This window comes from Xenopus tropicalis, chromosome 3 (genome assembly GCF_000004195.4).
Source record: "Xenopus tropicalis strain Nigerian chromosome 3, UCB_Xtro_10.0, whole genome shotgun sequence".
NCBI lineage: Eukaryota > Metazoa > Chordata > Amphibia > Anura > Pipidae > Xenopus > Xenopus tropicalis.
Window position 1 is genome coordinate 137,501,962 of NC_030679.2, and position 25,084 is coordinate 137,527,045.

Below are 25,084 nucleotides of genomic sequence, written 5' to 3' on the forward strand. Positions count from 1 at the left end.
AGGCGGCGCAGGGTTTCCATGCTCTTTAGAGTGTTGGAACTCTTGCGGGGTTAATGGCCAGAACTGAGACTTTGCCCCATTCAGTTCTTTCAGCGAGTGAAGAAAAGTTTGAGCCTGGTCACCCTCGCCCTAGAGTCACGTGCATATAGATGCACACACGCATAAACACCTCTCTAAGCATATAGGACATGTAGGCTTCATGACTTGCTGACTTTTGAAGCTCTGGTTTTTCTGCCAACATGTGAGCAACTTCTTTCATTTCTGTACTTGATTTGAAACTCTGTATTTGGTGATGGGGTGGGGCGTAACCTCCTTTCTTACAGGAAAGCACCTAGACGGCTGAGCACGCATATGGCGAAAGTAACCAAGATGTAAAAGAGCCAGCTGTGCTCCAGGTGAGGCTTGAACTCACAACCTCGGCATTGCCCAACAGTTACTGCCATATAAGTACCGCGCGCTAACCGATTGCGCCACTGGAGCCCTGGAGCCTGCCCTGCCTTTAGGGGCCAGGACATTGTTTGAAGGGCAGCATGGCACAAATGTAGGTTTGGTAAAGCAGCTGGGCCCAGCGCCAGGCAGCAGGCCCCCAGCGCCAGGCAGCAGGCCCCCAGCGCCAGGCAGCAGGCCCCCAGCGCCAGGCAGCAGGCCCCCAGCGCCAGGCAGCAGGCCCCCAGCGCCAGGCAGCAGGCCCCCAGCGCCAGGCAGCAGGCCCTCAGCGCCAGGCAGCAGGCCCCCAGCGCAGGCTCGTTGGTCTAGGGGTATGATTCTCGCTTTGGGTGCGAGAGGTCCCGGGTTCAAATCCCGGACGAGCCCAGGCTTTTAGAATGAGGCGGCCACCGCAGAGCGGCGTCGGCCTTCTGCCTAACCAGGCTGAATGTGTTGCCGAGGGCATGGAAACCCGAGGATCGCTAATGGTCAACAGAGGCAAGGACCAGGGCAGCTTATATGACCTGGCCTTGCCTTCGCTGGTGGAGTCCTTTGAAATCCTCATGAAAGGAAAGCTGCGCCAGAAGAGCTTTGGTATCGGTACAGAGCCAAAAGCCCCTCTTTTGGAGGTAGCTGAACAGGCGCTTGGCGTATTTGGAGAGCAGCGCGTCATCGGAGAGAAATGGCCAAGCTATTAGGGACCTGCGTGAGACCCATAACGGCATGCTCGGGAAAGCAGACTTTTTGAGAATAAGGCCCGAAGGCCATTTCAGCCGTTAGCGACAAACACCAGAGGGACGTGGGGTCGCAAAGCCCACCGCTGGCTCGTTGGTCTAGGGGTATGATTCTCGCTTAGGGTGCGAGAGGTCCCGGGTTCAAGTCCCGGACGAGCCCTTGCTTTTGCAACCATAGCGCCACGCGGTTCCGGCTTGTCCGCGGAGGCCGTCTGCTGGCAGCTTGGAAGCCATAGCAGTCGCGTCAGTGCTTCCTCTGGTACGGTTCGAGCGGCAACAGTCGCCCTGAGGCCGCTTTTGCCCAGCGCTTTCTCAAAACTGCCCTGCAAAGAGGTCTTTGTCATCCCCAAGGCGGCGCAGGGTTTCCATGCTCTTTAGAGTGTTGGAACTCTTGCGGGGTTAATGGCCAGAACTGAGACTTTGCCCCATTCAGTTCTTTCAGCGAGTGAAGAAAAGTTTGAGCCTGGTCACCCTCGCCCTAGAGTCACGTGCATATAGATGCACACACGCATAAACACCTCTCTAAGCATATAGGACATGTAGGCTTCATGACTTGCTGACTTTTGAAGCTCTGGTTTTTCTGCCAACATGTGAGCAACTTCTTTCATTTCTGTACTTGATTTGAAACTCTGTATTTGGTGATGGGGTGGGGCCTAACCTCCTTTCTTACAGGAATACTGCCACTGGCTCGTTGGTCTAAGCGTGTGATTTAAAAAAAATATTTTGTGTGCTCTATTTAAAACCTCATGTATTGTTTTACAATGCTGGTGTTCGCCATTCAAAATTAAATTTTTTCTCACAAAAAATTATTTTCATGTATGAGAATGTATTGTGTGCAATGGTATAATATCTTTTTTATTATACCATTGTGTTCGTGCATGATGACATAACAGAACATTTCCTCCACTCCTTTTAGAGCCACTGGGGATCATTTATAAAATTCACACAGTGGCAAACTATTCCTATAAGACCATATATATGGGATTACTAAACACCAACTGTTCACTGTGACTATCAAGATGCTCAAGAAAAAGAAGAACTTTCTACAATTAAAGAAATGCTTTACTCCTGGTGGTTTGAAGAAGCCTGATCCAAAGTACAAAACATTTCCATGATCACCAAGCAAGGGAGCAGGGCAAATGCCCCTTGTGCTGTACCCTAGATCCATTCCTGGTCATGGGGTTGAGGATAGCACTTTGCCTCAAGAGCCATTCCTGTAGAGCAGGGGTCCCCAACTTTCTTACTCATGTAAGATGTGTTAGGGAGCCACACAAGCAAGAAAATGTTCTTCTGGGATGCCAAATAAGGGGCTGTGATTGGCTATTTGGTAGCCCCCGTGTGGGCTGCTGCCCGGCAGAAGGCTTTGCTTGGAGTAAAACTGTGTCTCCAAGCCAGAAATGTACAAATGGCACCTACTTTTTGGCCACTGGGAGCAACATCAAAGGGGGTAGTGAGCAACCCACGAGGAACTGATTGGGGATCACTGGTGTAGAGGTGGTTACATATTCTCCCCTGACACTTTGGACATACACTTTTTCTGGATTAGTAATATAGTCCTATTGTTGCCTTGAGGTTGAAGTTTACTTCCAGACATTATTGGGCTTATTTAAGTTTGTTTTTCTAAATCAAACTTTTTAAGTGTACAAACTTGAAATATTCAAGTTTGAAAATTTGATTTGCGCGGGACAACTCCCATTGCTGAGTGATTTCATTTGTTAGTTAACTAGCTGCAATCAGCTCTGATTCCCCAGTCCTGTGTTGAGGAGTGACCCAGCTTGCTCTCCCTATATCTTAAGAACCTCATTTGGGAAAGCAGCGCAAGGGTAGCAGCGCACAAGTGAATCATTCACAAGTGAACTAAAAATGGAGTTTAACAAGGAGTTCAACAAGAGAAGCAACTAGGGAGCAATGGCAAAAGACCGGCCAGCCTCTGTCAATGAGATTCGGAACCCAATTTCCTGGACATACTGCCATGTGTTTGGTCCTGTTAGTTTGATCTTTCATGTTTGTGCTTCCAAAGGTAACGTCTTCCTTTAGCCCCCCAGCTGCCTGTCCCTACTCCATAGTAATATCTCCCTCTCTGCTCCATTCTACACACTGCTGCTCTTATAATCTATATAACTTTTTGAAAAATCTAACACCTCCAATTAATACCTTTCAAAATCTAAAAAAAAATTCAAATCATTCTCACACCTCCTCTCCCTCTCCTTACTGCTCCTACTTGCCACAGGCGATATCTCTCCTAATCCTGGTCCCTGCCATATCCCTATCTGCTATCGCCCACGCAATGCTTCTCCTCTGGTAAAACCCTCACAAACTGCTAACCTGTCTAACCTTATTCAAATTCCCACTCTCTCCTCTTCCTATCTCCCCTTCTCTTGTGCCCTTCTCAATACCCGCTCTGTAACTAACAAAGCTGCTTTTATTCATGATCTGTTTTGCTCCAAGTCCTTTCACCTTTTTGCCATAACAGAGACCTGGATCTCTCAGAATGATAATGCTATTGAGGCAGCTCTCTCTTATGGCGGCCTTTCCTTCTCCCATACTCCCCCCATTACTGGCCGTGGGGGAGGGGTAGGGGTTCTGCTCTCCCCTCATTGCCGGTTTAAACTAATCCCTATACCTCCTACTTTCAGGTTTCCTTCTTTTGAGATGCGTGTGGTTCAGCTGTTCCACCCTCTCTCTGTGCGGGGGGCAGTTGGTTACAGACCTCCTTCTTCAAAATCCTTGGCTACGTTTCTCTCTGACTTTGAATCCTGGCTCTCTTTTTTTCTATGCTCTGACACTCCTGCAATCATTTTGGCAGATTTTAATTGCCACATAGATGACCCCTCTTAGCCCTGGCCCTCTCGATTTCTCCATCTAACCTCCTTCTTTGATCTCCGGCAGTGGGACTAATACAGCTACCCATAAGGATGGTCATTTCCTAGATCTGGTCTTTTCCAAAAATCTAGATCTATCTACATTTAACAGTGAGCCTTTTCCTCTTTCAGATCATCATCTTATCTTTTTTTCTATCTCGCACGTGTCTCTTTCTCCTCCTTCTAACGCTCAGCCGAAAACCCTGATTCGCAACACACGAATGATTGATATAACTGCTCTCTCTAACTCTCTTAGTTCTAGCCTCTCCTCCTTCTGTGCTTCCTCTGATCTTGAGTTACTGGTAAATACCTACAACTCTATTTTATCATCCGCAATTAACACCCATGCCCCCCTGCAGCCGCAGCGCAGTCGTGCCCGCAATCCCCGTCCCTGGCTTAACCCTCAGACGCAATTTCTGCGCTCCTGTGCACGATCTGCTGAGCGCATTTGGAGGAAATCACTCGTGATTTCTTTTGGTATGCCTCAATACTGCCCTATCCCAGGCCAAGCAAGCATACTATAACACACTTATAAATAATAATAAATCAAACCCACAACGATTATTTTCCATATTTAATGTACTACTTCATCCCTCACCTAAGGAATCAATCGTATCTGAACACCCCCCCAGGACTTTGCTGACTTCTTTAAAAGCAAAGTTGACTCTATTTGCAAACAATTTTCCCAACCCTCAGATACCAGTAATCTCAACCTTCCTAAATCTCCTCTCTCCGTATTCAGCTCCTTTGATCTCGTAACAGAGTCTGAAGTTTCTCGGCTTCTCCGATCCTCTCCGCCTACTCCCTGCTCGCTGGATCCTATGCCCTCATCCCTACTAACAGTGTGCCCCTGCCCTTACTCCAGCTCTTACCCACATATTCAATTCCTCTCTGGCTTCTGGTACTTTTCCCTCTCTATTCAAACAAGCCTGTGTCAAACCCATTCTTAAAAAGTCTACGCTGGACCTGTCCTTCCTTTCTAACTGCCGTCCCATCTCTCTCCTGCCCCCCCAGCCTCTAAACTCCTGGAACATCTTGTCTTTTCTCGGGTAACTAACTTCCTCTGCCCCATAATCTGCTGGACCCTATGCAGTCTGGTTTTCGGCCTGCGCCCCACTGAGACGGCCTTATGTAGAGTGGCAAATGATCTCCAGACTGCCAAGGCCAAAGGACACTACTCAGTTCTTATTCTCCTAGACCTTTCCTCTGCTTTTGATACTGTCGACCATTCTGTCCATATGCACATTCTCCATTCTCTGGGTATCCGGGATCAGGCTGCACCCTGGTTCTCTTCCTATCTCTCTAACCGCTCCTTCTCTGTCGCTCTTACTAACAAATCCTCTACCCCGGTTCCGCTTAGTGTGGGGGTGCCTCAGGGCTAAAACAGAGCTCATGGTCTTCCTGCCCAAACCTGGCCCTCCTCCTCCTTTCACCATTACTATTGATGGCATGACCATCAACCCTGTTAATTCTGCACGCTGCCTTGGGGTTATCTTTGACCAGTCCCTCTCCTTCGCTAACCATATTAATAACACTGCCAAAACCTGCCGCTTTTTCCTCTGCAATATTGCCAAGATACGCCCCTTTCTTTCACAAGTAACAGCTAAAACACTAATCCATGCCCTTATCCTTTCCCGCTTAGATTACTGCAATCTCCTACTAACCGGCCTCCCAGACTCCCACCTCTCTCCCCTGCAATCAATCTTAAACTCTGCTGCCAGGATCCTCCTGCTCTCTCCTAAGAGGGATCCTGCTCAGCCTCAATTAAGCTCACTAGCATGGCTGCCTGTCAAGCAAAGGAGCTTACAGAATCCTCCTGCTAACATTCAAAGCCCTTCCCTCCTCTGCTCCTCACTACATTTCATCACCGGTCTCCTTGCACGTTCCTGGTCGTCTCCTCCGCTCCTCTCAGAGCCTCCGTCTCTTTACACCATCCACACCCACTGCGCTCTCTCGTCTTAAACCTTTCTATCTGGCTGCTCCTTACCTCTGGAACTCTATCCCTGAATCCCTCCGTAGGGAACACTCACTAACTCTCTTTAAGATTAAACTCAGATGCACTGTCTGAAGCACTACAACATTATTTTGCCCAGTTCTGCGCTTAAGGGCAAATGCCCATACCTGATGCATTCTTACCTTCCAGTTTGTGCCTGTATGTTACCCAACCACTTAGATTGTAAGCTCTACGGGGCAGGGACCTCCTTCCTACTGTGTCTCATACCACATGGCACTTATTCCCTGTGTATTTATACTTATTTATTATAACACTTGTCCTACCTGTGTGTAATTCTGTATATTATAAGATTGTACAGTGCTGCGTACCTTTGTGGTGCTTTATAAATAAAGTTATACATACATACATATATTGACTTTTAGAGCAAAAAAACGCGAATCATGAAACAAATAAAAGATGTCGACTGATTTTTACCATAAACTGATAAAGGAACAATACATTGTTGTCATCTAGTTTGTATCCACTAGAGGTCACCAAAGGACTGTTAGTGTCTATAGATGAATTATGCCAGCTAATTGCCAGTGAATCAGATGCTGCTATGTTGCTGCATACGGAAATACTTTCAGGCACAGATTGGAAACTAAGTACATGCTGGATAAACAACAAGTCAGAAATAATATTGTATTATGAAAATAATTTGTGAATTATGTTTTTCTTATTCAGAATGTGATGCAGAGAGTCTGAAGAGCTTTACGTTAGAGTTTGCTGAAAGATGTGTAAATGACCTTGATGTCTGTTTTGAGTTATATACTGTTTCACCATTTGTGTGGTCTTCTTTATTGGGGGGAGGGGCAGACAGTTTTGCTGCATGGAGCCCTATGATTTCTAATGGCAGCCCTGCCCTGACAATTTATAGTTTAAAAAACTAAAATACCTGGATTTGCCCCAAAATGTTGTCTCTTTTGAGAGCTAATAAAGCAACTTCCGCTGCTTCACAGCAACAGTTGTGCCTGCAGAATTTTTGTTTTTTAAATGGTTGATTTTATGGGTCCCTGGCAGTTTGGGGCCCCTTACTGGCATTACTGGAAGCACTCCATCCTATAATTACAAAGCAAAAACGATAGTACTGTGTTAGCCAGTGTCAAAAATAATGAAAAAAACACACAAACACAAGAGTATTGTAGAAATGATACCTATATTGGCTAATAATAAAAATACATTGCAAGCTTTCAGAGCTCTAAGGCCACTTCGTCAGGCACTAGAGGTCCCCAAAGGGCTCACAAAAAGACCATTTATTCGGATAAAAAGCATAGGGCCTGATTCACTAAAGGGCAATAAAACATGCGCTATTTATAGCGTGCGCTAAAAATTTTATCGCGTCTTAATTTTTGCGATTTTTCACACGATTCACTATAAGCATACTTGTGCTTTTTTACGCGCGATATTGCATGCGTTATTTAACTCGCAAAGACTATTTCAATGCGGTATTTGCCGGTACATGCGCTAAATTACGCACGCGAATAGTCGCCGCATATGAACGGTAGCTTAGAAATAGTGAATAAAAATTGTCGCCGCATATAAATGGTGTATATAAATATTAGCCACATATAAATGGTGTATATAAATATTAGCCGCATATAAATGGTGTATATAAATATTAGCCACATATAAATGGTAGCATATAAATGGTAGCTGCTTATAAATAGTAGCCACTAGTGATGAGCAAATGTGTTCTGGTTTCTTTAGTGAAAAATTAGCAAATCTTTCGAAAGATCCACGAAATGGCAAAAATGTTGTGCGGGCAAAAAAATTGTTGCCTGTGACTATTATTTTTTATCAATTTTTGGATGTGCGGTGAATTTTTGCGTGGCCAATTTTTTCATGCGTTTTGCCATTGGCGGATTGTTTTGCGAAACGCATGAAAAAATCCGCCGCGAAAAAATTCAGCGCACGTCATAAAATTCGCTGCGAATCCATGCCTGGCGAAACATTTCATCACTTGTAGCCAAATAGAAATAGTCGCGCGAATGAACGCACGCCATGTTAGCCATACACGCCAATACTTGCAGAAAATGACTGTATTAAAAATGACCATTTCCCTGCAAACTGGCAGCTGCGTCACTCTAGGGGAAACACAGACTTGAATAAATAACACTGTAAGTCCATATTTTATTGCAAAAAATAATTTACTGTACTTTTGTATAATTTTTCGCCTGCCTGTAGTAGGTGTTAATTTTCGCATAGCCGAATGCGATATTTAGGGCGCAAAAGTTATAGTGAATCATGCGATCGTATTCATTTCAGCGCAGAAATTAACGCATGCGGTAAAACTAGCGCGAGAAATAACCCATGCGAAAATGGCGATTTATCACACGCGATAATACTATGGTGAATCGCGCGCAAATTACCGCAAAAAAAACGTGCGATAATTTTTATCACACTTTAGTGAATCAGGCCCATAGTGTCTACATGTCAATTATTTTTTGGAAAACATTTTATCACTCATTCAAGTTGCTTCTTTGGTTCAAGTACTAAAGAAATTGAAAAAAAGTCCAGTTGGTTTAGACTTAATTCTACTTGATACTGTATCCCCGCTGAATGTCATGAACTAAATGTTGGAATGTCCCTGCGGGATGGGATATATAAGCAGCCCTCAAGGCAGGAGGGAATCTGATTTAATGAACAAAAAGTACAATAAGAAATGATAAACCAGAAAGGGAAGAAAAGAAAAAAAGGAAAGGATGAAGGAGAGTAACAGGCACTTGGTATTACTGGGGCAGGACTTGGGGGCAGGACTTGGGGGCAGTTTAACCCAAGGGAGGGAGAAGCAGTCGAAGTTTCATCACCTGTCACATACTAAGGAGTGGGAAGGGTTTGAAGGAGGACAATAATAAGGAATATGATCTGAGACTGATTTATAGATAAATTAATTCTTTTTTAGATACTATGAGGTATTTGTATGTTTTTATCTTTTACAGGTTTTTTAAAAAATTGGACATTTGCTAATCTATGCTTTATGGACTATGTATGTGGCTGGATTTGATACCGTTTCCTTTTAGTAATGATGTAATGATGGATACACTGTATTGATACACTGCTCTTTGATACACCGTGTTGCAATTACATTTGTATCCACCAGGTGGCGCCCCTAGGAGGCAGCCCCAGTGGGCCCCTTACACCCCAGTCCAACACTACCCAAGAGTTTAGACTCTGAAGGACAATTCACAGCTACCATAAAGCAAACACCCTCACCATGAGAGAGGAGTATGAATGTACAGTGAATGTGTATAATGCAAGGGAGAGAATTCTTCCATATTTCATGCACTTTACCATAAAATCCCCATATCAGTACAACTTATCCTATATAATCATGTATTTTAGACAACTACAATGTTGTAAGAATTCAGAATAGACGGTTATTTTTACTCACAATTACCAAACTGCAATGAATGATATACTTACATACATAATAAGGAAGGGATAAAGTGTGAGAGAGAAAGTCTGGAAAACGATGATGAAATTAATCTTGTTTGTGATTACCTGGTTTTCATCCTCACATTTGGGTATTATTTCTCTCTGCTGGTAAAGGGGATCAGTATGGGAACAAATATGGCTCCTCCGTACGCAAACACCTTTATGCACAGATTGGAAACTAAATACAAACTGGATAATCCACAGTTTAGTTATAGTAGTGAATTCTGGATATGGTTTGTGAATGATGTCTTTCTTGAGAGCAGAGAGTCTGAAAAGCTTTCTTGAATATTGAAACACTATTATATGGGAGTTTGATGAAAGATCAGTAAATTACGTTGAAGTCCTGGTCACCTCGGTGGATAACAAACTTGATTCATACCATAAACTGATTAGAATCAATTTATAGTTGTAATTTCGTTTTTATCCACTAGAGGGCAACCCAAAAGTCCATTTATGACAGTAAAAAGGAAAGTATCTGCAGATGAATTGTAGCAGCTAAATGCCATGAACTAGATGTGGCCCCTGCGGGATGGACTGTGTAACCCACAAGGCAGATGAGAACCCGACTTAATGAATACAAAGCGAAATAAGAAATTATAGACCAGAAAGGGAAGAAAAGAAAGAAAAAGGAAAGAATGAAGGAGAATAACATCTGAAAACAGGCACTCAGTATGAGAAACACAGGGGCAAGTTCTGGAGGCAGTTCACCCCAAGGAAGGGAGAGACTTTAGAGACTTATTGTTACAAAGAGAAGCTACAGGATCTGGTGCTTGAACTCCTAAAATCCAAATGGTCTCATTGAGAACAGACTTTTTCCATTTCTTTTGCTGTGTAGGGTGTTTGGGTAGAGTCTGATGGGAAATGTAGTCCTTGGAATCAACATGGAAGTAAACATGGAAGTGCTATTGTGCAAGTGGTAATTTATTGATGAAAATAATATATATGTGACTGACAAACAAGAAATATTTTTACACCCAACTCACTAGGCATCTTGGGAATTGTAGTCCATGTAAAATATGGGCTTTAACACATATTTGTGACTTAGATTATTGAAGATTTAACTGATGACACTTGAACTAGTGATTAGCAAGCAGGACAAAACCTGTGGGTTGGAGTCAGAGGTTTGGCCTGGCCAATCACTTTATTTGTGGGTGATGGGTGGGCCACACTTTTCCCATGAGCCTCCCTGCCCACAATGCAGCATGCACTTCTGCCTCCTCTATCTTCCTCTGTCCAACCCACCATTGCGCTTATATATACTTGTACCTGCCCCCATGTGGCCCATTTCAGGGTAGTAAAAAGAATTACAGTGTGTGGGTCTGACTGTATTTGGGTAGAAGACAATGGATTAGGGTCGGGTGTGAGTTACATTTTTGACCCGCCTGTCACCAACCTGAACACATGTAAGAGCATCGATATGTGTGGCAGTGCCTGTAAAAAATTTTAAATGTATTTGTATTAAATTAGTGCAGTAAAGTAGTAGTAAAGTACAGTAAACAAACATTATGGTTCATATAATGAACAAACATATATGAAGGAAAAGAGCCATCTGAGTAGGGGGCCTAGGTGCCTGGGCAAGAACAGGTGCGCCATGAGGTACCTGCACATAAACAGTTATAAAGCCAAATGAAGGTACATACAGGGAAGATATCTGTTTGTATTAATAACCTAGGGGTCAGGGATGGATAATACCTACCAACGATGCTTCCACAGGGCTGGATGGGGCAGGGTTCATGCAGGATTGCTATTGCACTGTTAATGCTGCTAAGATGGCAGCTATACTGAACCTTTTCCTGTATTACCCATGGTCACATGGTAAAGTATGGTAGGCTGAAAAGGACATTTTTTAAGCAATCACAACCTATACCTTAAGAAACCACAAGGTGGTGCAATAAAACAGTAAATCAATGATAGATAGATAGATAGATAGATAGATAGATAGATAGATAGATAGATAGATAGATAGATGATAGACATTGAAAGATAGATGATAGATAGATAGATAGATAATAGATAGATAGATAGATAGAGATAGATAGTGATACATAGAGATAAATTGATAGATAGATATTGATAGATAAATAGATAGATAGATAGATTGATTGATAGATAGATAGATAGATAGATAGATAGATATTGATAGATAGATTGATTGATAGATATATATATATATATTGATTGATAGATAGATATTGATAGATAGATAGATAGATAGATATTGATAGATGATAGATAGATAGATAGATAGATAGATATTTATAGATGATAGATAGAGATAGATAGATAGATAGATGGATGGATAGATAGATAGATAGATAGATAGATAGATAATAGATAGATAGATAGATAGAGATAGATAGACATTGAAAGATAGATAGATAGATAGATAGATAGATAGATAGATAGATAGAGATAGATAGTGATACATAGAGATAAATTGATAGATAGATATTGATAGATAAATAGATAGATAGATAGATTGATTGATAGATATATATATATTGATTGATAGATAGATATTGATAGATGATAGAGATAGATAGATAGATAGATATTGATAGACATTGATAGATAGATAGATAGATAGATATTTATAGATGATAGATAGAGATAGATAGATAGATAGATAGATAGATAGATAGATAGATAGATAGATAGATAGATAGATATTGATAGATGATAGAGATAGATAGATAGATAGAGAGACATTGATAGATAGATAGATAGATAGATATTTATAGATGATAGATAGAGATAGATAGATAGACAGATTGATTGATTGATTGATAGATATTGATAGATGATAGATAGATAGATAGATAGATAGATAGATAGATAGATAGATAGATAGATATTGATAGATGATATATAGATAGATAGATATTGATAGATGATAGATAGATAGATAGATAGATAGATAGATAGATGATAGATAGATAGATAGATAGATATTGATAGATGATAGATGATAGATAGATAGATAGATAGATAAATAGATAGATAGATAGATAGATATTGATAGATGATAGATGATAGATGATAGATAGATAGATAGATAGAGAGAGATAGATAGATAGATAGATAGATAGATGATAGATAGATAGATAGATAGATAGATAGATAGATAGAGATAGATAGATATTGATTGATAAATAGATATATAGATATTGATAGATAGCTTGGGCATTGGGCAGAAACTGAACACACAGAGGCAGCTGGGGCAATGGTTACCAGCAAAAGGCCCCTTAATATTTCAAATTCTGCTCCAAAACGACATCCTTGTTCATGTGCAAAGCAGAGCAGGGACTGGCGCACTGACAGGTAAGAGTCTGTACCAGTCATATTTATACAAATGTTTTACATAATGCACATTTCTGCCAATGTAGCTATACAAACAGGTAGGGGTGTCTGTACTGTAACATAGAATAAAGGTTGGGTGCAATATTAACCTTGGGACTTGCGCCCCCTATATAATTAGGGAGTAGAATTATTCTTTATATGTTGTACAGAAGCCCAACATTTTAGTTCTCATTAGGATCTTGCTTAAGGAAAGAGACAGTATTTCAAGCTTTAAATACCCCAAAATTACAAAAAGGCACCACAAATGACATCACAGCGCTAATGGGTAATTTGAATTCAGTACAATAGGGAACATTGCTATGAAACATGATATCTAATCTCACCACTAGGTGTCGCCATAATACCCCTCTAAAGAACCTTGTAACCAAATATATCAACAGTGTAAGCAGGATGCAACTGTGATAAAAGTAATATATAATATATATAATTAGCGATGAGTGATTTTTTTGCACCAGGCGTGGAATCGCTGCAAAATGCCGCATTTTGCCATTGGTTCATTTTTTGCACAACTGCTGCAAAAATTTGATGCAACTAAAATGCAGCAGAAAATTTTCAGCAGTTTTCACAGACTTTTTGGTAAAGTGAAACAGGACAGATCCGCTCATCACTGTATATAATCATATCACTGTGTCTTTTTGTCTTAACCAATTCACAGCTGGAAGAAACCTGCATCCAAACCTAGTGTAACATTACTTATTATAACCGGAGTATTAGGGGTAGGGCACTTACAATGTTACTAATAGGCAGAATTACAAAGAAGGTAAATCTATAGTGTGCAAAGTAGCAGTTCTGCTCCCGCACTTAAACTGAATAAATGTGACACTTAATAGCAACAATTTGCTGGGTCTTTTCCTTTTCTCCAGATGTGCCCTAGTAAGGCTCTGCCGGGGTTTGAAACCAGGACCTCCTGGGTGCAGCCGCTCTCCTTAATCCCTGGGACAGCAAGCACTCTTCTCCCATTCATTTTCCTTCCACCTATTCCCTGGCTACGTTATATACCCAGCAGCCTTATTGGTTGGATGGGGTAGGTCCTTGTAGATAATAAACTTGGCTGTAGCAAGCAATGCCAGGCAGCAGCTGCAAGGGCAAACAAGGTTTTGAGCTGTATTAAATGGGGTATAGATTCACGGGAGGAGGGGGTTATTCTTCCCCTTTACAGAGCGCTGGTAAGGCCCCATCTAGAATATGCTGTTCAGTTTTGGTCTCCAGTGCTCAAACGGGACATTATTGAGTTAGAGAGGGTCCAGAGAAGGGCAACTAAGCTGGTAAAGGGTATGGGAAGTCTCAGTTATGGGGAAAGACTGGCCAAGTTGGGTCTGTTTACACTGGAGAAGAGGCGCTTAAGGGGGGATATGATAACTATGTATAAATATATAAAGGGATCATATAATAACCTCTCTAATGTTTTATTTACCAGTAGGGCCTTCCAACGGGCACGAGGGCACCCACTCCGTTTAGAAGAAGGGAGGTTCCATCTAAATATTGGGAAAGGGTTTGTTACTGTGAGAGCTGTGAGGTTGTGGGATTCCCTCCCCGAATAGTACTGTCGTACTGGCTGATACATTAGATAGGTACAAGTAGGGGTATCTACATACATTCTACTGAAATGGGTACTTTGGATGATGGGCAGGTGTGGGAGATTTGTGTGTTAAAGCAATACTGTCATAGGAAAATATGTTTTTCTCAAAACCCATCAGTTAATAGAGCTTCTCCAGCAGAATCCTGCATTGTAATCTGTTTTTCCCATGGGGCTAGCCATATTCTACATTTCCCAGGGTGCCACAGCCATGTGACCTGTGTTCTGATTAACTTCAGTCACACTTTACGGCTGCTGCACTTTACTGCTGTTGGAGTGATATCCCCCCCCTCACCCCCCAGCAGCCGATCAGTAGAACAATGGGAAGGGAGCAAGATAGCAGCTCCCAGTAGGTATCAGAATAGCACTCAATAGTAAGAAATCCAAGTCCGGCTTGGGACTCCTCCAGTTACATGGGAGTAGGAGAAACAATAGGTTAGCTGAAAGCAGTTCTAATGTGTAGCGCTGGCTGAAAGCTCAGACTCAGGCACAATGCACTGAGATGGCGCCTACACACCAATATTACAGCTACAAATACATTTGTTGGTACAAGAATAGAAGTTTAAATGGCAGAGGGAATTATTTGCTGTGTAACAGTGTCATTTAGAAATAAAAGTACATCATAAAAATCATGACAGTATCCCTTTAAGAATACCGATTATTCCCTAGCAGTGCCACCTTGGAGTAAGACAACAGCACAATAACACTATTCAGACCCTTGATATTAACTTTATTAACTATATTCTTTCTCAAGCTCCTCTTCTCCCCCCACTCCCCTCAGAATCTCTTCCAGCTTCCAACCCCCTGCTCACCCTAAAGCTTCTTCTATATGTGCAAGATTTAGTTCATACTACAGAGAAAAGTGTCTGCTTTATCTAAAATAGATTGCGTAGAATTCAAGACTTTAGTTCTTGCTCTTACAAACTCCTATTTAGTTCACATTTAAGGTTCAATTCATTCAATTTGAATGGAATAAAATACTGAACTTTACTAAAAATCATTATTATATAACGCAGTATATAATCTCACCAATAGGTGTCGCCCTCAGGTCAATATTGTAACACTGTATCAGGATGTATCTTTAATGTCTTGAATTATGTGTTATTTTTACTCTGTGAACCCTATTGGCTCACACTATATAACTTAATCCTATTTCCTAGTGTCTTGTATTAATACCTTGAGGTAACCCCTATCCAATGAAATACTTTGCCCATTGTGCACAAACCACATTGCCTATAGATATATTGCTGCCAATATGCACAATATCTGCAACATCGGTGACTTTGGGAATGAACGGAGAAATATTCTTTGTACAGAAGCCCAACATTTTCTCACTAGTACAACAGCATTTCAACAAATATTAAATACCCTTAACAATACAAAAAGGCACCAAAATGACATCACGGTGCTAATGTGGAATAATCCAATCAGATCATTTCATTTGAATTCAGTACAATAAAGCACTCTGCTCTAAAAGGATATACAATCTTGCCACTAGGTGTCACCATTGTACTGATCTTCAGAAACCTATAAACCATATATTTCAACCACAGTGAATTTCTCTTAATCTTTCCTTTTTAAGCCAATTTGTAGTCTTTTGTCAGATTAATCCACAATTCCCAAGATGTTTTATAAAACAATATTTCTTATTTTTCAATGACATATATAATCCATATGGACAATGTTTAATACCTAGTAGGTATCCCAGTGCACCTATAATTTGTTAATTACCAAAGGCTCATAGGATATAGATATCCCCCACCTGGTACCTATAGTGTCTGCAATAGATTCTCCCCTCCAACCATTGCCCATATTTATCTGTATAAAAGACATAATAGACTTTTTAAATAAACTCGGCGGTATAGGAGAAGCGATGCACCATTGTGTACTATAGATGGGAAGGAATGATCTACTTCTATAGCTCATAAGGAAGGGAGAATGCTTGGGAAACACTACTATGGTCAATGGTGAAATTAATTACATTTGCAATTGTCTGGATTTTGTACTCAAAAGAAATTATTTCAGATTTGGGTACAATTTCTATCTGTAGATACAGAATGTCATGTCATTTTTATCCACTAGAGGTCACCAAAGGGCTCCCAGAAAGTCAATGGGAGTGAATATGGCTCTGGGGAACACAAACACCATTGTGCACAGATTGGAAACATACTGGCTAATCCTCAGTTTAGGAATAATATTGTATTATGGAAATGATTTGTGGATGATATCTATGTTATTTGGAAAGGTGATGAAGAGAGTTTAAAAAAAACTTTCTTGAATATATAAACTAGGGATGCACCGAATCCACTTTTTTGGGTTTGGCCGAACCCCCAAACTCACCCTGAAGGATTCGGACGAATCCCGAACTGAATCCTAATTAACATATGCTGATTAGGCTCGGAAGGGGTTAAAAAAATTAGGACTCAGATTCGGTTCGGCCGGGACCGCAGATTCGGCCGCAGTCGAATGCTTTAAAAAATGCCTGGATTTGGCCCGAATCCTGAACCCAATCCGGTGCATCCCTAAACACAGTTTGTGATACAATTATGTTTATGTGGGGTTTTGATCAGTTAATTACCTTTATGTCCGGGTCACCATTGTGGGTAACAAACTTGAGACTGATTTATACCATAAAGCAACTGAAAGAAACAATGTATTGGTGTCATGTCGTTTTTATCCACTAGAGGTCACCAAAGGGCTCCCAGAAAGTCAATTGCTGAGAATAAAAAGGATCCTACATAGAGATGTATTTATTTCCTGGTACTTATGTACCCCCTACACATTGGCACAGCACTTTACAGAGGGATTATACATTATTCCCATAATTCCCTGCCCCAGGGGAGCTTTCAGACTAAGGTCCCTATCACATTCACTGTAGCACCAATTTTTATCAGGAGCCAATCAATTTTGCCTGTATTCTTAGCAACTTTTTAAACTTAATTTATATTTCATTTTTGAATTATTTGCCTATTTCTTCTGCCTCTCTCCAGCTTTCAAAAAGGGGGTCACTGACCCCAGCAGCCAAAAACTACTGCCTATTACTTATATTCCTGTTTAAACACTCTCCTATTCATATTGCAGTTTCTCATTCAAACTACTGCCTGGTTTCTAGGATAATTTAAACCCTAGCAACCAGATACCTGCTTAAACTCCAGACATTTAAGTTTGATGAAGGCTCAGTAACTGACTTTAATATCTGTGTCACTTTGGTGGATAACAAACTTAAGACTGATTTAGTTGGAAAGTCACAATGAAAGCAAACACTTTTATGCACAGATTGGAAACTAAATACATACTGGATAATCCACAATTTAGAAATGATATTGTATGCTGGAAATGGTTTGTGGCTGATGTCTTCCTTATTCAGAAAGGTGATGCAGAGAGTCTGAAGAGCTTTCTTGTTTATATAAACACTGTTTGTGATAGAATTCAGTTTACATGGGGTTTAGATCAGTAATTACCTTGATGCCCCAGTCACCTCGGTGGATAACAAACTCGAGACTGATTTATACCATAAACTGATTGAAAGGAACTATTAATGGTCATCACAGTTTCCATCCACAAGAGGTCACCAAAGAGCTGTCACTAACTCTATTAATAAGAATCAGTTCTCAGCCTATTACAGTTCCCTGGCACATTTACAGTAACACACTGGCACACAGAGAACATAGAGACTAGTGATGAGCGAATCTGTCCCGTTTTGCTTTGCCAAAAAATTAGCGAATCTTTCAAAAGATTAGCGAAACAGCGAAAATTTTGCGCATCAAAAAAAAATTGTCGCCCGCGGCTATTCTTTTGTCACGCGGCTATTCTTTTGTCACGCGGCTATTCTTTTGATGCCCGCGACAATTGCCAATGCCTGGCGAAACATCGCCCATCACTAATACAGACAACACTAAACAATAATATTCACCAAATAATGATGTTTGGTCCAGCATTCCCTATATAATGGCATTCTGTATTTATTTATAGAGCAAAGCAAAGCTGATGGCAAGTTTTGGAAGCATTTTACCCCAGAGAAGGGATAGGCATTTTATCTCTGAGGCAAATTAGAGAAATAGACAGATAGATAGATAGATAGATAGATAGATAGATAGATAGAGGATAGATAGATAGATAGATAGAGGATAGATAGATAGATAGATAGATAGATAAATAGATAGATAGATAGATAGATAGATAAATAGATAGATAGATAGATAGATAAATAGATAGATAGATAGATAGATAGATAGATAGATAGATGATAGATAGATAGATAGATGATAGATAGATAGATAGATGATAGATAGATAGATAGATAGATAGATAGATAGATAGATAGATAGATAGATAGATAGATAGATAGAGGATAGATGATAGATACATAAATAGATAGATAGATAGATAGATAGATAGATGATAGATAGATAGATAAATAGATGATAGATAGATAGATAGATAGATAGATAGATAGATAGATGATAGATAGATAGATAGATAGATAGATAGATAGATGATAGATAGATAGATGATAGATAGATAGATAGATAGATAGATAGATAGATAGATAGATAGATAGATAGATAGATAGATAGATAGATGATAGATAGATAGATAGATGATAGATAGATAGATAGATAGATAGATAGATAGATGATAGATAGATAAATAAATAGATAGATAGATAGATGATAGATAGATAGATAGATAGATAGATGATAGATAGATAGATAGATAGATAGATAAATAGATAGATAGAGTATAGATGATAGATAGATAGATAGATAGATAGATAGATAGATAGATAGATAGAGGATAGATGATAGATAGATAGATAGATAGATAGATAGATAGATAGATAGATGATAGATAGATAGATGATAGATAGATAGATAGATAGATAGATAGATAGATAGATAGATAGATGATAGATAGATAGATAGATGATAGATAGATAGATAGATAGATAGATAGATAGATAGATGATAGATAGATAGATAGATAGATAGATAGATAGATATATAGATAGATGATAGATAGATAAATAAATAGATAGATAGATAGATAGATGATAGATAGATAGATAGATAGATGATAGATAGATAGATAGATAGATAAATAGATAGATAGAGTATAGATGATAGATAGATAGATAGATAGATAGATAGATAGAGGATAGATGATAGATAGATAGATAGATAGATAGATGATAGATGATAGATGATAGATGATAGATAGATAGATAGATAGATAGATAGATGATAGATAGATAGATAGATAGATAGATAGATATTTTCATCTACTAGAGCTCATCAAATGGCTCCCAAAAAGTCCTATAATGAGAATAAAAAGGCTAGTTCTACAGATGAATAACACAAGCTAAATGCCATGAACTAGATGTTGCAATGTCGCTGCGGGATGGGATATATAAGCAGCCCTCAAGGCAGGTGAGAACCCAACTTAATGAGCATAAAAGCACAATAAAAAAAATTATAGACCTTCAGATGGGGTTTTTGCCTTCCTCTTGATCAACTAGCAGTTAGGCAGGTTATATATAGGCATTATGGTTGAACTTGATGGACATATGTCTTTTTTTTAACCTAACTTACTGTGTTACTATGTAATTGCAGGAAGAGATGGCATCACTATTCGTGATACAATTATGTTAGCATGGGAATCTGATAAAGATCAGTAATTACCTTGATGTCTCGAACCCTAGGTGGATAACAAATTTGAGACTGATTTATACCATGAACTGATTGAAAGGAACAGTTTATAGTTGTCATCTAGTTTTCATCCACTAGAGGCCACCAATGGGCTCCAAAAATGTAACTTGCAAAAGACAATGCAGAGAAGCTTTGCAGGGACAAACTCCACTGCCCCCAATGAAATGACTGACTTATTAGCTCATTCTATATTTATTTTAACTATTTACATCAGCTACTATATATAGTAACATCAGCTGTTTATATTGGGATCAATTTACTGAATTATATTATATATATTAGTATCTTCTACATGAACTTTCCAGCAGGGCGATGACTGGTTATTGGGCCCCTGCACTTATACAATTTATGTAACTTATGCAAAAACTTTGGTTATTTTCAAAGAAACTCCAAAATAAATTCCACTGACCCCCATAATTAAAATACTGACTTATTAGGACATTAATTATTTTGACTATTTTTATGAACTACTACTGACTAGTTATTGGGCCCCAAAACTTATGCAGTTTCTGTATCTTATGCATAAATGTACGTAACTTCCATATCAAGCAATGACAACACAGAGCCGGGGCAGGTAAGGGGTTAACCTTAAGACAAACTCCACTGACCCCCAATAAACTGACTGGCTTATTACCACATTAATCAATGGAAATCTTTATATGAACGGCTTATTACATAGTAACATCAGCTGTTTCCATTGCACACACAAGGGGTGTGGCCAAAATATTGGTACTGGCCGTGTTCAGGGGGGGCCCATATAAATAACTTGTGCGGGGCCCCAAAGTTTTTGATGGCAGCCCTGCTAGTGCTACTGTGTAATAATCCAATCAAAATATTCCAAATGAACTCACACATTGCTATTAAACATAACATACAATCTCACCAAAAGGTGTCACAGTGACACACATCTTAAAAATCTCTAATACAGTGACCATTTCAAATTCAATTACCTCCATTTTAATATAACAGTGACTATAAAACATAATAAAAAATATAATGAAATGCAGTATACAGTCTCACCAGTAGGTGTCACTGTTGCTCCTGCCTTAAAAAGCTCATATTTTGAAATTATTCCTAAAGAAAGAAAAAAAAAGACATTCTGTAAAAAAAAAGGAAACACTATTATAGCAATGGATTAGTATCTTTAGATGTATCTTTATCTACACAAAAAAAAAAAATTCATATTATTTCCCTGGACAAATTACTTTTAAAAAGTGAGTAGTTTATTTAAACACTTGATTCCAAAATGCTTTTCTTTTTCTTTTCAAGATGGTGTCTGGTTTTTGTAATGGAACAATGTATTTTATGTCTGCAAACCTCCTTCATACACACACACACACACACACACATATATATATATATAAACTGTATATAAATGAAGAATAGAGTGGCGCACACACAGGGACTTAAAAAAGAACAATAAATCTTTATTAATCCAACGTTTAAAACACTTAGGGGGAGATTTACTAATCCACGATCGGTCCGAAGGCGTCTGAATGCGTTTTTTCGTAATGATCAGTATTTTTTGCGACTTTTTCATCGCGTCGCGAATTTTCCATATGTCGCTTGATTTTTTCGTCGCCGTCGCAAAAAAATCGGATTGGTTTTTCCGCCGTTTACTATCGCTCAATACGAAAAAACCGTGTCGGTGACGAAATAGTCGCACAAAATACGATAAAGTTGCGACGACAACGAAAAAGTTGCGCAAATACAAAAAATTTCGACGGCGGCGAAAAAGTCGCAAAAATACAGATCATTATGAAAAAACGCACTCTGAAAATTTTCGTTTCCAATACAATTTTTTCCCTTTCGGGATTCGGATTAAATGTGTTCTTCTTCAGGGACTAACCAGTATATATATATATAGAGTTTATTATTAACCAATAATAAACCATATATATAAACGTGTGTGTGTAACTATGGGCAGATACAGCCAGGCAGGCAAGATGGCTTCCCGCTGCCAAAGCTGAGAAGGGACAGAATGACAGGGAGTGTAGGAAACTGTGGGTCACGGGGTGACAGGAAAGGGAAAGGGCACAGCCTTAGGGACAAGGGCGGGAGGGAAATAACGGGGGCACCGCTCTCTCGTGCTGCAGGTAGGACTCTGCCACTTTCCAACTGAACCTCCTCCCATGCCAAGTATTTAATCTGCAGGAAATGCCCAGCTCCAATCCCTCCTTGCCAGAGGCCAACAGAACAATGTAGAACAATAAGACATTAGGAATTCAGGAAGCCAGAGATGGGCCGTTGGCTCACCCCACTGCAGGAATGTATTATCAAAGCCTTGTGCAAATAAAGATGGCACAGGAACCCGCTCTCTCCGTCTCTTCCGCCATTCCCTCCGTCCCGCACTGCTCCTTCCTTACTCATCCCATGGAGCAGGCAGACAGACAGACAGACAGGCAGACAGGCAGACAGATGGACAGCTGAGCTTGTAATTAAATTAAACAGAAATACATTTATATTATTGAAAAACAAAAATAAGTGAATAAAGAAGATTTTGCTGAAACGGGGCCTAATTTCAATGGAAGTCAATGGAAGCCTTCCTGTATATAAACCCTCCCCAAGGCTTATTCACTATTGAATTTATTCAGATGATATATGGGGAAAAAAAAGAGTTTTCATTGTAATGGCTTATAGGGAGACCTGACCCAAAAGAGTTTCACCCACACTTCTCCGGTTGGTTTACCCCCAGTGGTATAAGAAGAACAGAAGGACCAGGGCCCACTAGGTTTTTTCCCTCTGGCCTAGTCGGACCCAGCCCCTGGAGTAGCAGCAAAGTCTGGGCTGCCGGGACACCGGGAAAAAACTCGGTAGACCCCAGTGGCCCAGACCCAAAGCCTGTTGCCGATCCCCTGGCCAGGGGCAGGCCAAGCCGACCGGGCGCCCTAGGCAACCCGGTCGTCCAACTCCGCCCACTTCCCCGCCCCCCGAACGGCGCATGCGCGCCAAAGCACAGGAGGTGGTGCAGGGGGGGCGGTGCGATTAGATCGCTCATTGCCTCCACCGCTAATGACAAGCGGCGGAGGCAATGACAAAGTAGCACTAGGGGTAGGCAGGAGAGGTTCCTGCCTGGTGCCCCCCAATCGTTGCGCCCTAGGCAGCTGCCTCTTCTGCCTACCCCTAGTTCCGGCCCTGCCCCTGGCCGCCAGTGTCCTCCCCTGACGTTGTAGCCCCGGTGGGCCCTGCCCCCCCACCCCCCAGTCTGACCTTGAGTAGCAGCCATGATGGGTCTTTCACACCCCAGTCCAAACCTGGAGAACAGCACCCCCAGTAGGGTGCAGAGAGCAATCAAACACCGGCACAGGGATGATTTGCCTACCCCTGTGTTTTACTCTTGTTAAACAAAAAATAAAAATGGAATGGAATTTTAGTAGCTATATGGTTGCTAGGAATCAAATTAGAAATTAGCCTAGCAACCAGGCAGTGGTTCACATGGAATATAATTAGGAGTGGGTCTGGATAGAAGAATAAATAATAAAAGGTAACAATACAAATAAATTGGTAGCCTCAAAAAGCAGTATTTTTTTTTTGGCTGCCAGGGTCAGTGACCCCATTTGAAAGTTGTAAAGAGAAAAGCAAATAATTTTACTAAGTGTTACTAATAGTTAATATACAGAATCGATATTACAGTGTATATATACCCGGGGAGAAGCTTCCCATTTGTTGACATCTTCTCATACACAGCGCACAAACTTTCCCAAATAAAGACAATTTTTGGACTGGATCATCATAACAAAAATAAGAAATGACCATAAATAGCGGCAAAAATAATCTTTCTGCGTGGGAAAAATATGCTCTTAAGCAATGAGGTAAGAACTCCAAATAGAGCCGATGCCAGGGGGCAGAAGCATCCAGCTCTCGTATGAAAGTGGCATATGGTTATTAGTGGATAAAGGAGTAAGTGTTATGAATGAGGATTGGGGTTTGTCTCATTTTGCTAATGCCCACACAGTTACAGTAAGATCAATGGTGCATCATAATTTGGCTTCACAATAACTACCCAGTCCCCGGCACCACTCCCCCACTGATCTCCCTTCCCTGATTGCACCACTAGAGAAGTATAATGTACGTGTGCGTGGTGGTGGGGGTTGGTTAGGTGGTCCCAGGGGGTCCCTTTGGGCACGGGGGGCCCTGCACAACCCAGTCCAACCCTGACCAGACTACAAGTATAAAAAGTATTGTTATTAGAAAGCCTGTGCAGGTATGGGAACTGTTATCCAGAATGCTGGGCTTTTCCAGATAAGGGATCTTTCTGCAATTCGGATCTCCATACAAAATGGTAGTGGGTTTCCAGATAACGGATCCTATACCTGCACATTTGGTGACCTGTTTTCCTGTGTTTTCAACCTATGATTGGCAATGCTGTATTTATGAGGGGGTCCCATCTCATACCGTCTCCTTGCATGGCGTCCAGTGGGTGCTCGGTGCAGGGCAAAGCCAGACACTGGGCAGAAATTCTCCTTAAATGAGTAGGAAGAGATGCACGTTTGTACCGCTTAGTGATATATCACTTGCTTCCAAAGTTTATCTTTGAGAATCATACAATAATAAAACTTTGGCAGTGCTGCACTTATATGGGGTGTGCTTGTTAATTATGGTCTTACCGGACCCTCATGGGGCCCCTAGGGTCAGACTGGGGTGTGCAGGGGCCCCTACCCGTGCACACCCCACCCCTCCCCCGAATACACATATTGCATACTTAACTGGATGCAATTAGGGGAGGGAGGTTAGCAGGAGAGCACTGGCGGGGACTGGGTCTGGGTCGGCAAGGCCCACTAGCATACCCCCAACTGTCCTGATTTTCGAAGGATTCTTATTGAAAAGTCCCTCATTTCCCTTTAAACTCCTGCACTGAATGCCAAAATAGATACAAAGTTTCTCAAACTTAATTAGATAAGTAGCTTTTGGCTGAGCCCAGAATACTCACCCGCTACACTGAGATACTATTGTAACTAATAAGCTAAGCTGCCGATCAGCAGAACATTGGG

The 25,084-nt window shown here is 40.7% G+C and overlaps 3 non-coding genes across 3 annotated transcripts; 2 read left to right on the top strand and 1 right to left on the bottom strand.

Moving 5' to 3' along the window:
* Positions 1 to 387: 387 nt before the first annotated feature.
* trnai-uau lies at positions 388 to 480 on the bottom strand. Its single transcript is given in 2 exon segments — positions 388 to 423; positions 443 to 480. It is a non-coding gene; the product is annotated as a tRNA-Ile (tRNA).
* Positions 481 to 741: 261 nt separating this feature from the next.
* Positions 742 to 813, top strand: trnap-ugg. Its single transcript has one exon. It is a non-coding gene; the product is annotated as a tRNA-Pro (tRNA).
* Positions 814 to 1,248: 435 nt separating this feature from the next.
* On the top strand, positions 1,249 to 1,320 carry trnap-agg. Its single transcript has one exon. It is a non-coding gene; the product is annotated as a tRNA-Pro (tRNA).
* The last annotated feature ends 23,764 nt before the right edge of the window (positions 1,321 to 25,084 follow it).